General features: G+C 41.2%; 1 protein-coding gene across 1 annotated transcript in view; it reads right to left on the bottom strand.

The window, feature by feature from the left end:
- Positions 1-14,784, bottom strand: part of XRCC4 (X-ray repair cross complementing 4) — a 252,732-nt gene extending 237,948 nt beyond the window's left edge. Inside the window, exon 1 of the mRNA XM_075271309.1 lies at positions 14,719-14,784. The gene's annotated coding sequence lies outside the window, so the exon portion shown is untranslated. The remainder of the gene's footprint in view (positions 1-14,718) is intronic.
- Positions 14,785-14,814: the final 30 nt, after the last annotated feature.

Genomic DNA, 14,814 nt, shown 5'->3' with positions numbered 1-14,814 from the left:
GAACGTGTTCATACCCATCACGTCTAAACTGCACCAGGCAGTCCTAATCTTCTTTTTATTGTCATAGTACTTTATTCCACAAATTTCTCCCATTAGTAGATAGGCAAGCAAGTTTTATACCCTTCACATTAATCTTCTGTCATTATATCCATCCCGCTCTAATACCAAGATATTGCCTGAATTGGCTTTACAACGCCAGTAAAATGTGCCTGAGTGAAAGCTCCTTTGGCCTCATGGGGTACATCCTCATACATACCACACAAGTGACAGAACTCAGAATAGAAGCTATTTTGACAGGCCGGGACTGAGCGGATTGTAAAAAAAAATCCCCGCACAGACACGGAGGCCAGTGATAAGAGGATGCTAAGCTCGCTTTAGCATGTGCAAAGTAACTGATAAAACCTCAAAAAAAAGTTTAAGATAAAACAACAAAGAATAAAAAAAAAAAAATAGAAAGTATTTAAACATAAATGCATAAGCGTTATACTTTAAAGTAAAAATGTGCCGATGAAAGCTCTCGGCGTGGGCTTCAACTTTATTTTTTTGGCAATTCCTAGCAGACATTAAATTTATAACCTGTAAAAACTAGGGAAATCCTGAAAACGTGAGCCGTGCTTGAGAATGGCCCCATAGACTGGAGGAGGCGTTACATACTAGTGATATTTATAACGTAATCTAAGGATTTCAATTCTAAGGGTCTAGATGGGGGATGAACCGAGCCGTCCAATGACATAGGATAAGACGTCTGACAGGTAGAATAGTATTAGACAATGTCACGCACATAAAAATAGCAGGATTTCAGCTCGGCTTGTCAGTAAACCTACAAAAACACAACCAAGCAAAAGACAATAACACAACATGGCGGATCATTACCTGTCAGCAACTCTTCTATTGGGAAAAAAAAAAGAACATAACCAATGGGCCACAATGGGGAAAAAATGTTGGAATCCTACATTTCAATGATATCATATCTTTGGCTAGCCAATGAATTTGTCTTTGCAGAATTTCATGAGCTGCAGTATAATTTATAGACTTGGTTTGGACAGAACCAAAGCAATGTTCATCCTGGTTCATGAGTAGAATTAAAAACTTAAATGCCTTGACAAGAAAGTCCATTTTTATGGCTGAAACTGTTTTAGTGCAGGATAGACTGGGCTGGGGATTCCTGTTTTTTATTCTAAAACTCTACAAGAAACTATGGTTTTTGCTCAGGGTGAGTCACAGATTACAGCGCCAGGAATAGTCACCAGGGCTGTTGAGTCAGTCCTGGACACAGTTTAGGTTGAGTCGAAAAAAAAATTACCGACTCCAGCTTAAAGGGTTTGTCCAGGACAATTTTTTTTTAAATTAGGCCAGGGGAAGTGAAAAAATATATAAACAAAAAAACTTACCTGTCCCTGTACTCCGGAGTCTCCCAGCACATTCTGGTTGCACTGCTCCGCTGTTTTCTTCCAGCGGTTGTGACCGCTGAAGCGCAAGTGAAGTACACAAGACATCACGGCCTGTAACGTCCTGGGTTCTTTCCTTGTGCTGCTGAGGTCACTGATTGGAAGGGCCTAAGGAAGTCACGGTGTGGCGGGGACTTCAGCCACAAGAAAACATCAAAGCATCAGGACCAAAATGCGCAATGGAGCACAGGTACTTTTTTTTCCACCTTCCCCAGACTAATATGAAAAAAAAATATCCTGAACAACCTCTTTAAACAAAAATATTAATTTTTTTTAAATATAATAAGATATAATAATCACTTTTTCATCCATTAGAGGAGCTTTACTTCTACTGTGTGAAAATGGCAGTCATCAATTTATGAAGGAGTTGGGAGCCGAGGGAACTACCTTACTCTTTGTTCACATCTTTATTCGGTATTCCGATCGGGAAGTCCACATGGGGACCCTCCCCCACGAACGGGATACTGAAAGCAATTGCAAGCGCTGTGCTGTGAAAGAAAACGGACTCCATAGACTATAAAGGGGTCCATGTGCTTGCCCCGCATGAATAATGCAGACAGGAAAGTAGATAGTGAATTACTTTCCTGCCTGCATTATCTGGCAGCAAGCACACGGACCCCATTATACATGAGGGATACATGGGAGAAGACGTGGAAAATCTCTGTGAAAAGCAGCTAAAAAGAGAGTAAAAATGGAAGTCTAGGGAAGATTAGAAGTATCAGGAGAAGCTGTGACAGATCCACAAGGTCACCGACATAGCTAGCTGTACTGACTGACTGTTATAGGGATCCATCAGGGTCCCATCATCAGCTCCTATTACATTTTTTCCGTGCAGTTACAAAATGGCCTCCCTGCCATGAACGCTAGTACTCTCTCCATGTACATTACAGTAGTATAACTGTGGAGATGCTAGAAGAGCAATGCTTGTCTCACTAATAGGGTAACACGCCCGTAAATCCAAACATTTCCGATTATTTTCTTTAAATTCCACATGGCTATTTAAACAATAGATGCGGAGAGGTGACAGTGAGTTATGTCACAGACCTCGTCCAGCTCGGAGTGAATTATTTACCGTGTGGTGACAGGATATCCAGGAACATCTGCTCTACCATAATGGGGCACTGTGCTGAAGTAAAAGATTTTACTGTCCTTGGCTTCAGTCATTTACGTGAATCTTCCAGTTTTATGGGATCAGGAAACAGCTTTTGAAGACTTTTTCAGTGCTGGTTAAATGTGTGCAAAATATTTGTATGAAGATAACAGACATGGGATGAGTTGCTAAAACATTTCATCGTTGGGATGGAAACTTCTCCCCAATACTATTGATAGTTACTGACAACATATATACCTCGAGGCTGTAGGTTTACCTAGTCCCAAACTGTGGTTACACGTGACGGCCAAGTCACCGCTCACGCTGAAGGCTTCCCTCATCATCTACCTGGATGGAGTTATTCTTCACAAAGACGCCCAATACCAAATGTACAGTTATATGCAGTATACAGTATTACCATTATCACATATAGCTTGAGCATAACGCTTTAAGGGGTTTGGGGAGCCCATTGATTGCTAGGGGTGTTAGCTGTTGGTTCCTCAATTTGCTTGGTTTAGGCATAGTATAGAAAGCGAGCATTATATAGACTACTCTGTTCCCATCACTACCCAGGTCCCCACTTTCTGGTGTCTGATGCACACGTGGTATAGGTGGTTTAGTGTCCCATACAGCCCTCTTGTAGTCTGTGCCCACAAGAAAAAAAAAACTTTATACTTACCCAGTGTCTGTACACGTGTCTGTACAGCTCTACTATACACCTTGGCTTCAGTATGTATTTGCAAGACATAGGCTGCCTGTGCAGTGAAGTCAAGGTGTATTCCCCAACTTCACTGAAGAACTGCGCAGGCGCTGAAGCACCAGAGAGGAGTCTGAGGAGACTCATCTGACTCATCTCTAGGTAAGTCTAAAAGTTTTTTCTTTTGTTCTTTATATGGGCACAAACAACAGAACATTGTGATATATAGACCTTATTAAAGCTATTGCACTACCCTGTATTTTAAAGGGAACCTGTTATGACACTGGATCTCTGGGTGGTTAGAGTGTCCCTAATCGACCTGACAAGTTCCCTTTATAAGATTCCATCCTAGTACAAGGTGGTGCATTTTGGAGGAGTAATAGCTGTTATGAGGACTATTTACCACCAGGACGGCTGGTCACAGACTCGGCCTAGTTCTGGTACTTTTACCAATCACTGCAGCTATTCGATGGCTGTAAAATAATTAACTAGGCCCTTATTGAGCTGAGGATTTTCTCAGGCAGGAATACACTAAGGAGCAAGCAGCTGATAAATAGCCGGGACCCTCCCCTTGTGTAATGGTTAAACAACGTGGTGCCTTCATGCCTCCAGTATGTAGACTACTGGTCATTTATAGCGGGCATTAAAACCTGACAGAATGTGGCATTATCAATCTGAACAATGGCTCTACGTTAATGTAATTTTACAGGGAAGAAGAAAATCTGTTAACAGACAAGAGACATGTTAGAAGGTGTCAAAAGGTCACGGTCTACATTTATAATGTCTCCTAAGTGCATGAAATATGCTGGAGGGTTATCGTGACCCAACACTGCAAGAGGTCAAGGAGCAAAGAGAATCTTCCTTTTTAAGTGGCCGAGATTGTTGACCTTTCTTTTGCAGTAATGGAACATTTTCCGCTGAATGAATTACGGAGAACTACAATTCAGTATTTCACCCTAATGGAAAGTTATCAGGAAACATACAAAGCGATGATGTTACGCATGGCCTTCAAGTCTATTGTGCCTTGAATCTTTCAGAAAAAGCGGCATCACTTTAATGACATAGAAAACGTTTTTACAGTCCATTATTCAGCTTCATCCAAGTCCACTTTTTGGAGAAATAAAATGTCAGTGCATTTAGTAAGCAAACGCTGCATGTGAATATGGAATATGAATACACAGACTGTCATGTTTAGTGATATAATAGCTATATTTCACACTGTCCGGGAGGTATTCTATTGACATACATGGTGTAATGGCCATCAAACTCATACATGGTCCTTAAAATCCTGCCAATTGGGGGTATTAAATGGATTGTCCAGGCAAAAAATAAATGGAATGAGATAAAGAAAAGAAAAGAAAGGAAAGGAAAGGAAAGGAAAGGAAAGGAAAGGAAAGGAAAGGAAGGAAGGAAGGAAGGAAGGAAGGAAGGAAGGAAGGAAGGAAGGAAGGAAGGAAGGAAGGAAGGAAGGAAGGAAGGAAGGAAGGAAGGAAGGAAGGAAGGAAGGAAGGAAGGAAGGAAGGAAGGAAGGAAGGAAGGAAGGAAAGAAAGAAAGAAAGAAAGAAAGAAAGAAAGAAAGAAAGAAAGAAAGAAAGAAAGAAAGAAAGAAAGAAAGAAAGAAAGAAAGAAAGAAAGAAAGAGCGAGCAGTGATACTCACCAATCCACCTCCACTCCCGTTCAGATGCCTTCCTGGTCCCTCTCGATGCACAAGATATGGTCGATCAACTACTGAGGGTAGACGTCCTATGTGTCAGACTGAGGAATAACCTCCTAGATGTCAGGCTATGGGTTCACCTCCTATGTGTCAGACTGAGGGTTCACTTCCTACATGTCAAGAAGGATCAGGCATTAAAGACCGACAAGGACCCAGATGAGCTGGACCTGGGGCAAACAGAAATCGTGAGTTGAATATAGTGAGGTGATTTTTTTGCCTGCACTGGTCAAGCAACTATAATGTGATTTTTGTTAATTTTTTTTTCTTCAAAAAAAAAAAAAAAAAACAGCTTAAAGGCAGTCTGCCACAAGGAAATTTAAAAGGGTTAGGATTTTGGCGGTTTGAAAGGACATAAATATCTGATCGGTGGGAGGTAGACCCCCCCCCCTCTCCCCACGCACAGGACAGATGTATGGAGCCCAACTTCCAGCTGCTGAATTATAGTGCTAGGCAAGATTAGAAATCTATTATCAAAGTACAATTTCAATTTCATTTGCTGCTTTTTCAACTTTGTAGACACCATAATTGATTACTCACTGAAATTATTATAATAGAAAAAAGTCTAAAAATTCTACATTCAGTATTACCAGTGATATAGTGGCAGGCCATAATAGTCAATATAAAATAGTTTTAAAGGGAACCAAGGTCGTAACTATGGGCAGCGTGAAATAGGCCCCCTAAATATAATTTACACTAAAATACTACTGTATTTCTAAGAAAACACAGAGCATCATAAAGTTGCACATTTTTGCACAAGCCATATTTTGAGCGAACAGTTGTACCTGCTTGCTTTTTTCCACCACAGTAACTCCAGCCGGTAACAACCTATTATAAAAAAAACGCAGCGGTAGCAGCTGTCGCCGGGTCCCTAATGTCCCGGGCCCTGTGGCAGCTGCTGCCACTGCTACCAAGGTAGTTACGCCACTGCTGTGTGCTCTGTTCACTTCCTGGTTTTCTCAGTGAATTGGTGGGTGGGGTTTCACTTGCTGTCTCCCAGACAAAGCTCTGCTACCTCTCTTCACAGCAGTAAATGTTTGCAGTCAATAATGAGGGATGGTCCTAAATACATTAGTACAGTATCACTGGAAGTTGCAAAATATGAAACTGATGTTTGAGGTCTGTGTTTACAAACAAAGGTAACAGACTCCCTTTCTCAGCCCATATCAGGAAAATTCAATTAACAGACCTGATAACTTTAAGAGGGAGATAAAGAGCTCAGAAATACAAGCTGCCCCGAGCATTCAGCTCCCCCTCCCCTCCTGAGAGCAGGGAGCTACGTCACCTGTCCTGGGCGGAGAGATAAGATCATCCCCAGGTCCGTGGTTATGGAAACAGTGTAAACAATAAAGTGAATAATCTGTACAACCAGAATCCAGCATCATGCAAAAACAATCACAGATGTTTTGGGTTATAGGACAGAACGAGACTTGTCCCACTGAATTCTGTACATTTGTTTGTCATTGAAATAGTGGCCATGAGCAGCATAACAGAGGTCCATAAGTCACACGTGGCATCTAAACTACACATCGGCCACCCTGACTATAAAACGTCTTAATATTTTATATGCTCTAGATATCCTTCAAAATTCTTCTACTGGTGCCACTTCTTTCCCCCTGAAATATCCAGACGACACATATTAATATAATACATCTATGAACACAAATATACTGTAGAGTCGTGTTTACAGTCATGACAAAATCACCTAACACCTACAGACCACAAAAAGCTGGTTAATAAAAGATAAAACCAGCTCCGACATATTTTAAGTATGTCAATATAGTTGTGTTATTCAGAGACTACATGTATACAAGCTGTACAACAACCCCAAAATATACAAAAACTGAGCAGTCAAAAATGTTTATATAAATTTACATCATATGCAAATAAAAAGCCAACTTGTGTATTCTATGATATGGCACAAATATACGTGGCCTGTAACAGCAACTAATTTCTCTTCACGAAAATGTGGGAAACAGATGTCCGAAAAACTGACGGGGCAGTCGAGATTTATCTAAATACTATTTGTTGTAAAGCTGTATGGCACCGCAATGTAGACATTAACAATCTCCGTATAAATCAGATATCCCCCGGATGGTTTGATGCCTCATCCTTATAAGAGGCTGTCCTGCAGTACAACAAGCATGTACTACTACGTCATAATATAACATAATGGCAACAGGAGATTCATATGTTTATGTGCATGGACATATTCAGGATTTTGTATGGGAAAATATCTCATACATGGTTAGTTGATGTGCACAACATTTCTCTATGCAGTCCAGTGCACCTTCAAAGCTTTGCACCCTTGCAGGCTCCAAGAGCTTTACCCTTCATGAAATGCTCTGCCCGATCATGGAGGAAACTGTGTCACTGTACAATAGCACAGTTCTCTCTATTTCCTTCCTGCATTCATCTCTACGATCAGGGCAAGGACAGAACTGATAACTGAACAATATACAGTGAAAACTCTCCAAAAGACCATCCACTTATCCAGATCGGATTTTGAGTGATGGATTTTTCATATTAGCAATCTATATAGACACATACACACCATATATGCAGTGCTAGAGTTGTACAAAGGGGATTTGGAGCTGGTATATGAAACAGAGCTACAACCTACGATACACCCAGGACTGTAGAGTTGGGAAGCTACGCAATATTTTTCCACACTCCATAGATAATAAATTTACCATAGTAAAATGGTAAATGTCCCTTTTTTATGTATTTATTTATTTTTTAATTAAAGGTGCTTTCCAGGACTTGGCCTTACTGATGGCCTAATCCAGGACCTTCAATGTTCCACTGTTTGAAAAGGCTGGGAGGCTTCGAGGGACCTAATCCTCTTCCCCATGTTGATGACACCATGCTGAGTGTCACATAGAACGGTTGCAGCTCAGTTCCATTCAAGGGAATGGAAATGAGCCATCTGTAATACCACGCATAGCCCCTATGAGCCATACTGTGCTTTGTATTCAGTGAATAGGCCAAAGTATGTATACATATGAATGACCCCTTTAATAATAATAACTAATGTGTATTCAAAATTGCATATTGTATTAATCTCTTATCTATTTCTCTTATAAATATAAAAATGAGTTTCTATCTGTCTGTTCTTTATAGGTGACCAAATGACTGGACAGATCCTCACCAAATTTGGCACACAGGTACATCAGGTGTCCGGGAAGGTTTTAGATCGAGTTTCAGCTCTCTAGGACATACCATTCTGGAGATACAGTATTTCCAAAAAATGAACAGCATTAACCAATACAAGTCATTCACTCACATTCCAATTGCCATAAACGCGGTCACATGTCCCTTATCAGCCAATAGAAGCTTGAAGGTGCTTAGTCTCCACATGCACACAGCTTTACTCCAGGGTTCCATAACAACCCAGCAATTTTTCTTCACTGCTGTAGGTCAGCAGGTTTTTCACTGATATCCAAACTTAGATATACATGATTAAATGACGCTTATGAACCAATGGAAACTTGCAGGTTCTTTAGTCTTTACAAACACACAGCTTTACATCAGCTTTCCATAGCAAACAACCTATTCTTACATGGCCACTACACAAACAAAAAATGAAATATACCCGTCCGAAGCAGAGTCCTCCTGCTAGTAAAAATTATTAAATGTAATTGATTTTGAAGCCTAGTGCGAAAGATAAATTTCTACTGACTTCAACCTTTACTCTGAATTTACTGCAAATAATAAAAAAAAAAAAACAATAGATCACTTAGGATTTTATGTACTAAAACAAAGTTTTCCTTCATCAATAGAATATGTCACATAAAACACTAATGAAGGGGGTCCATTTAAAGTATGATTTTATGGAAACCATTGCACGAAAACTATTAAGTGGTACAGTACTGGAATCATGGGGTCTGACAATGCTACCTCACATAGTGCAGCATACATTTGGTGATAGTTTCCCTTTAACAGATTTTACAATCAATATCTAAGTATATATATATTTAGAAGTATACGTTATTAACTTTGTCTGACACGGAGACCTGTCTGTTCCTAATTCACCGTGCCTTGGACATGGGCTTCCTCTAGCAGGGGCATGGGTATTTAACTTGGTGAACAATACATTAAGCTCTGCAGCAAGATATTATTTATAAGGTGAACCGAGCACGTTTTCTAATAGCGGAAGACTGGTAATAATGAAGTGACACTAGAAAAGTTCTTGAAATTCAATATCTTTATACGTTTAAGAAAGAGAAGCAGGGGCTATCCAAATTCCAGTCCAGATACCTGCAGGGATAGTAACCACTGCTTAGCAGTCCCCTGGGCTATAAGATTCATTACCTCGGGAATAGAATAGACAGAGAGTCTGGCAGGGCTTCCTCGCTCACGTCTCTACACTTGATGACAGGATACTTATTTTTTCGGCCACACAGAAGCTGCAAGAGACCTGTAAAGCTGGAGGCAAATGGTTATCAGGTCCATGAGAGCAATAGTGTTTGGGGTCGCTGCCTCTATTTGGGGAATTCTATTCCCTCTGCCAATACTTGTAATACATTTCTGGTAATTGGATACTTGCACAGCGGCTCAGTGAACTCAATGGGTTTTTCAGAGCTAGCCCGAGCAGCTATCCTTCAAAGGTTTCAGAGTGAATTATAATATTGGCTGCTATAACAGAAAATCTGACATAAAATACTTGACTTACAGACAACCTAATATGTAACGGGAACCTGTCACTTTGTATATGCAGGCCTCATGTTATAGAGTGGGAGGAATGATAGCAGGTCCTACTCAGTGACTGACAGCCATCTCAACGCTGTGAGACCGCCCACTGGGCTCCTAAGCAAAGAAAGAGCAGAGATCTCAGTCACATTACACTGCAAACATAGATAACATTCTGCTCTCCTCATCCTGATCTATAAGAAGATGCTCTTATCTATAAGAGCACGCTGTCAATCATCACGTGTGGGTGGAGATATAGGACTCTCAATGTCTCTCTTAGGCGTCCTGTCAGGTTTTTTTTTTTTTTTTTTTTTTATTGTTTAGTTAGTGCTCAGACGAGCAGGGTTTTGTTTGCCATTTTGCCTGAAGTTAAGGCTGTATTTTATTTTTGCTTCTTCTGTGCCTGATGTGAAGGTTTATTTAGTTTTTATCTATTTTTTCCAAATAAAACTTGTTTGCATCAGACATTGTGTCCCTGTCTCTGACTGGTTGGGTCCGCACCATTGCTGCTACCAAGCTACCTTCCCCACAGGCTATATAATAGTACAGCTTCTCTCCCTCTATTACTACTGCTTTTAGACAGGCACCAAAAGTACAAGTTTAAAGGCATTGTCTCATACAGATAACCCCTGTCCATATGCCTCACTCCATAAAATGTTTGGAATTCACATTGGGAATTTTCTGACCGACATTATAAAGTCATTTTAAAAATAGGTTAATCTATCAGACATTTATGTTTCCTATGCCATATGCCAGTAAGTTCTGTGGATATGCCACTCATTATTTTCATTAGAAAACCCCAAAAAGGATGAAGTTTCTTACTGCAGGAAAGCTGTGTTATTTGTTGCATGTTTTGCTGTGTTTTTTTTTTTTTAGCCAAACCAAGAGTGGCTTCAGAAGGAACAGGAAATATAAAGGAGAGACTTATACATCCTCCTCCTGCTAAACTTACCGGTACTCCTGACTTTGGCTAAAAAAATACAGCAAAATCTGCAAACCCACAGTTTTTCTGCAACGTGTGGCTTCAGTTTAAGGGGTTGTCTGACCAATAATCCAATATTATGATGGTGTATTTATTTATTTATTTATTTTTAAAGCAATATAAACCTCCCTTACTACTGTAAGAAAAAAAAATATCTGCTAGAAAACCAGTGTAAGAGCCTTCAGAAAAGCAAATGAATCATGCTAAATTGTTAATGTTACCAGTGGCAAGGAAGTGTGAGAAATTGACTCCAGTATTCATGTAATATTAGCCAAAAGGACACAACTACAAAAATGGGCTTTCTCAGATCACATGGGGTCTGCGCACAAGATGACAGAGAAGCACAGCACATTCTATACGTTTCTTCAGGTTCTTCCAAGGTTGCTCATGTATAGATGAAGGACTTCTGTATAACAGATGGTGAGCCACATATTTCCTCCAACTAGTAACCTACGGCCAGAAAATGAGCTCCAGTCTGTTATCACAATGTTGTTAACCTGCAATGAGGTTTTACAGTCGGTTTGTGCGGGAGAACATTAAGATGCACTCACAGTAGTGTTCTCAAAGGCACGCTAAACATCCTCAAACAGCTGGTATCCATCTTTGCAACTAAATGATATTTTACAGCTGTGAAGTCATGGCACGCATTCACTGTGATCATATAACACTGCCTAGAATGCTGCTTTCTCTTTAAGTCACCCCTTTCAAAGGTGGAGCCACCCACAGTGAGGAGCCCTGGCTGGTCACAAGATGAGGAACGATAGCCATTAATCTCAAGGAAATAGGAGCAGACCTGCAGTACTCAAGACACTGCTGCCATACAACGGACAAAGCCTTCTGCTTGCAACTCCATCCCCTATATGAGTTACAGAGATGGAGCGTACCTGGAACAGCTGTCAGACTCCTACCAATATGATATTGGTGACCAATCCTGAAGATAAGTCATTAGTATCAAAGTGTCCCATACTGCAAAACCAGTTGAAGGCTAAGGCGCCACGTAGCGAGCTGCAGTTGTAAAGTGCTGAAGGATAAACCACAGCGGTTTTTCCCGCACGGCTTTTCACAGAAAGTTCTTTCTGCTTCCATTATATCCACCTCAAAATCTGCCTGCAAAAAAGGCTCCCATTCATTTCAATGAGATCCACTTGCTTTTTATTTCCCACTAGCGATTTTTTTCAGCTAGCGGGAAAAAGAAGTGACAAGCCCTTTCTTCTCACAGATTCGGCGGCTCAGACAGTCGCGGCGTCTGCGGAGTGAGACTCACTCCCAATTAGGCCCATTCATTCGGGCCTAATCAGGAGCAGGATGCCAGTGCACTGCATTGGAATCCTGATGTGACTAGCCAAGCGGAGAATTCACACGGTAGAAAAGGTTTCCACTGTGTGAACATACCCTAAGGCTTGAAGCCAAATCTTGCAGGAAAGATATACATTAGTATAACAATATTGTACATCAGATCTGTATGTACACACAGAGTTTTTTGCAAGCTGAAAAAATCTGAATTAGGAAACGGTTTTTGATGCTTTTTTTTACATGATGCGTTTTTTGACAAAGTTTTTTTTTATGTTATGCTGGGTTCACACCAGCGTTCGGCTCTCCGTTATCAGGTTCTGCATGCAGAAGACGGAAACCTGTCATGCCGAGTCCGGCCGTGAGCGCCAGTGAGCGTTTTATGCTCTGCGCTGCGAAACCGAGCATAAAATGCTCACTGGCACTCACGGCCGGTCACTTTTCAAACCCATTCAAATGAATGGGTTTGAAAGATGCCGGCAGGTTTCCGTCTCCAGCCCCTGTTTTGTGCAGGAAATGGAAACCTGCAGAACAGAGTCCTGGGCGCAAATGTGAACGAGCCCTCAGCAGCAAAAGCGCGTCAAAAAAACGCTAGCGGTTTTTCTGTTTCCCATTGACTTCAATGGGTTTTTCAAGGTGGTATCCGCCTGAAGAAAAGTCATGTCCCTTTTTTTTTTCCGCTAGCTGAAAAAATCCGCTAGAGGAAAAAAACTGCCACTGACTCCCATTGAAATGAATTACAGGCGGATTTTGAGGCACATTCTGCGTCAAAATCCACCTGCAAAAAACTATGTGTTTTACAAAAAAAAACAAAAAAACACCTAGATTCTATTTTTTTTTTTTGTTTGACGGACACAAAAGTATAGTATACTACCTTTTTGTGTCTTTCAAAAAAAAAATACGGATACGTTTTTGATGTCTATGTAAACAAATGTCCGTGCATTTGACTCCATTTCTGTTAAACAGATCTTCTAATCAGATGTCAATAACATGAAATGGAGCCTTTTCTCTCCGCTGGTTTCAGTAAACAGGCGGAAACCCGGTAGACCCCATTATAGTATATGGGGTCTGCGGGTAACTTCTTTTTAAGAAGACATGGTCCCCATACACACCCAAACGCTAGTGTAAACCTAGCATAAGTCATACAACAGATCTACCAAACCACTTTAGTTTCCATGTAACAAAAGTCACACCACAGACACAAATACAGCCTTAAAAGGATAGTCTAGGATTACAAACATTGCCCAATCTGTTCAGGCCTTGTACTGTATTTGGAAGGAAACTTCACCACATCTCCATCCCCACAATACCAGACACATTGTTACTGGGAGAAGCGGACATATTTTTCTAATCCTTGACTATAGCTTGGAACCGACAAACAGTCATATAGAGGCCACTACAATGGAACATGCTATGTGGACCTCATGTATAAAAACCTAGTGACTGAGTGGAGCAAGTGATCATGTCAACCAAGCAGATGACTTCTGAGGCCCAGTGTACTCCAACTCTTGCCTGCCACTACAAGGCAGTCAGAGAAAAAGTCCAAAAGATGGCACAGAACATTTGGAGCAAGACATTACCAAAGTATAACAGATATTCTTAAACACAAAATAAAGGGGTAGTATGACTCCAAGAGATATAGCATGTCTATAGGAGTGGAGTCACAAATCCCCAGTATATACTTCAAGAGGTTATAGATTGTACGGCCATACTCTGTCCCTGTTCTGACATTGGCGGTGGAATGACGCTAATACACTCTGAGCACTACACTGGCTAAGGCAACCAACCGACACCCAGCGGGTATAATGCACTGGTCCCATTCCACTTGACTGGAGATATGGCGGCACACGTGTAGTCACAGTCCTCTATATTCTATAGGAGTATAGGGTCAGAATGTGCCAGGTCTACCAGTGAAGCAGAGAACCATCTGCAGGAAGCTGGAAGCAGGAACATATGGTCCCGGTATGAACACCACTGTAATAAGAAAGACCATTAGGGGAGAATATTTTTTTATGCTGAATTTGGAGGTATCCATTCTTTTGCTCCTATGACAGTGCTGGGGTTCTGGGTTTGAATCCCGCCAGGTACAACATCTGCAAGGAGTCTGTATGTTCTCCTCAGGTTTGCGCGGGTTTTCTCGCACACTCCAAGGACATCCTGATAGCCATGACGGGATGCTGATGCAGTACAGTGCATTCCGTTGCGTCACCCTGTTCCTGATCAGGCCTGGAAGAATGGGCCTAGTCTGCAGAGAGTGTCGAGCCCCGAACTCCGTGGCTGACCTGCATCAAAGTTGAGCAGGAAGTTTATTTTTTCCGCGTCCTGCTGCGATATCTGACTCCCATAGAAAACAATGAGAGGCGGAATGTGGGGAGGAATCTGCCCTGGAATCCGGGGGCAAATCCTTCCATGTGAACATACCCTTAAACTGACAACTTCTGACAAGCATTGCAGAGTATGACGGCGCTATATAAGTGAAGGGAAATAAATGAATTAAGAATTAAATAAATAAATCACCTTTGCTAGCGCTTATCTAGCGACAGTATAAGTACAGAGATATTCTCCATTGTTATAATTGTATCCTGAGGCTCCTCATACAACTGTATATACTATAGGTGTAATACACAGGCTGCAGGTAACGCACCAAAGCAGCCATTGTCTATCTGGGCATATACAGACTTGTCTGCTCCACCACATCACTAGGATCCGCTGGTATAACCCGAGCCATGCGCCTGATATACATAGTGTTGAACTGTCCCTTTAATACACGTCTTGCCACTGTTCACACCATATTATCATTTTCCTACCTCACTGACTTCGCTTCCGACATACAAGACGCGGCTTTCCTTTCCAGCCAATCAAAATTCAGCAATAAACCGCGTCACAGCACATGGTAACAAAGA

The sequence above is a fragment of the Leptodactylus fuscus genome, chromosome 1, assembly GCF_031893055.1.
Source record: "Leptodactylus fuscus isolate aLepFus1 chromosome 1, aLepFus1.hap2, whole genome shotgun sequence".
NCBI lineage: Eukaryota > Metazoa > Chordata > Amphibia > Anura > Leptodactylidae > Leptodactylus > Leptodactylus fuscus.
This window is presented reverse-complemented; position numbering and strand designations above follow the sequence as displayed.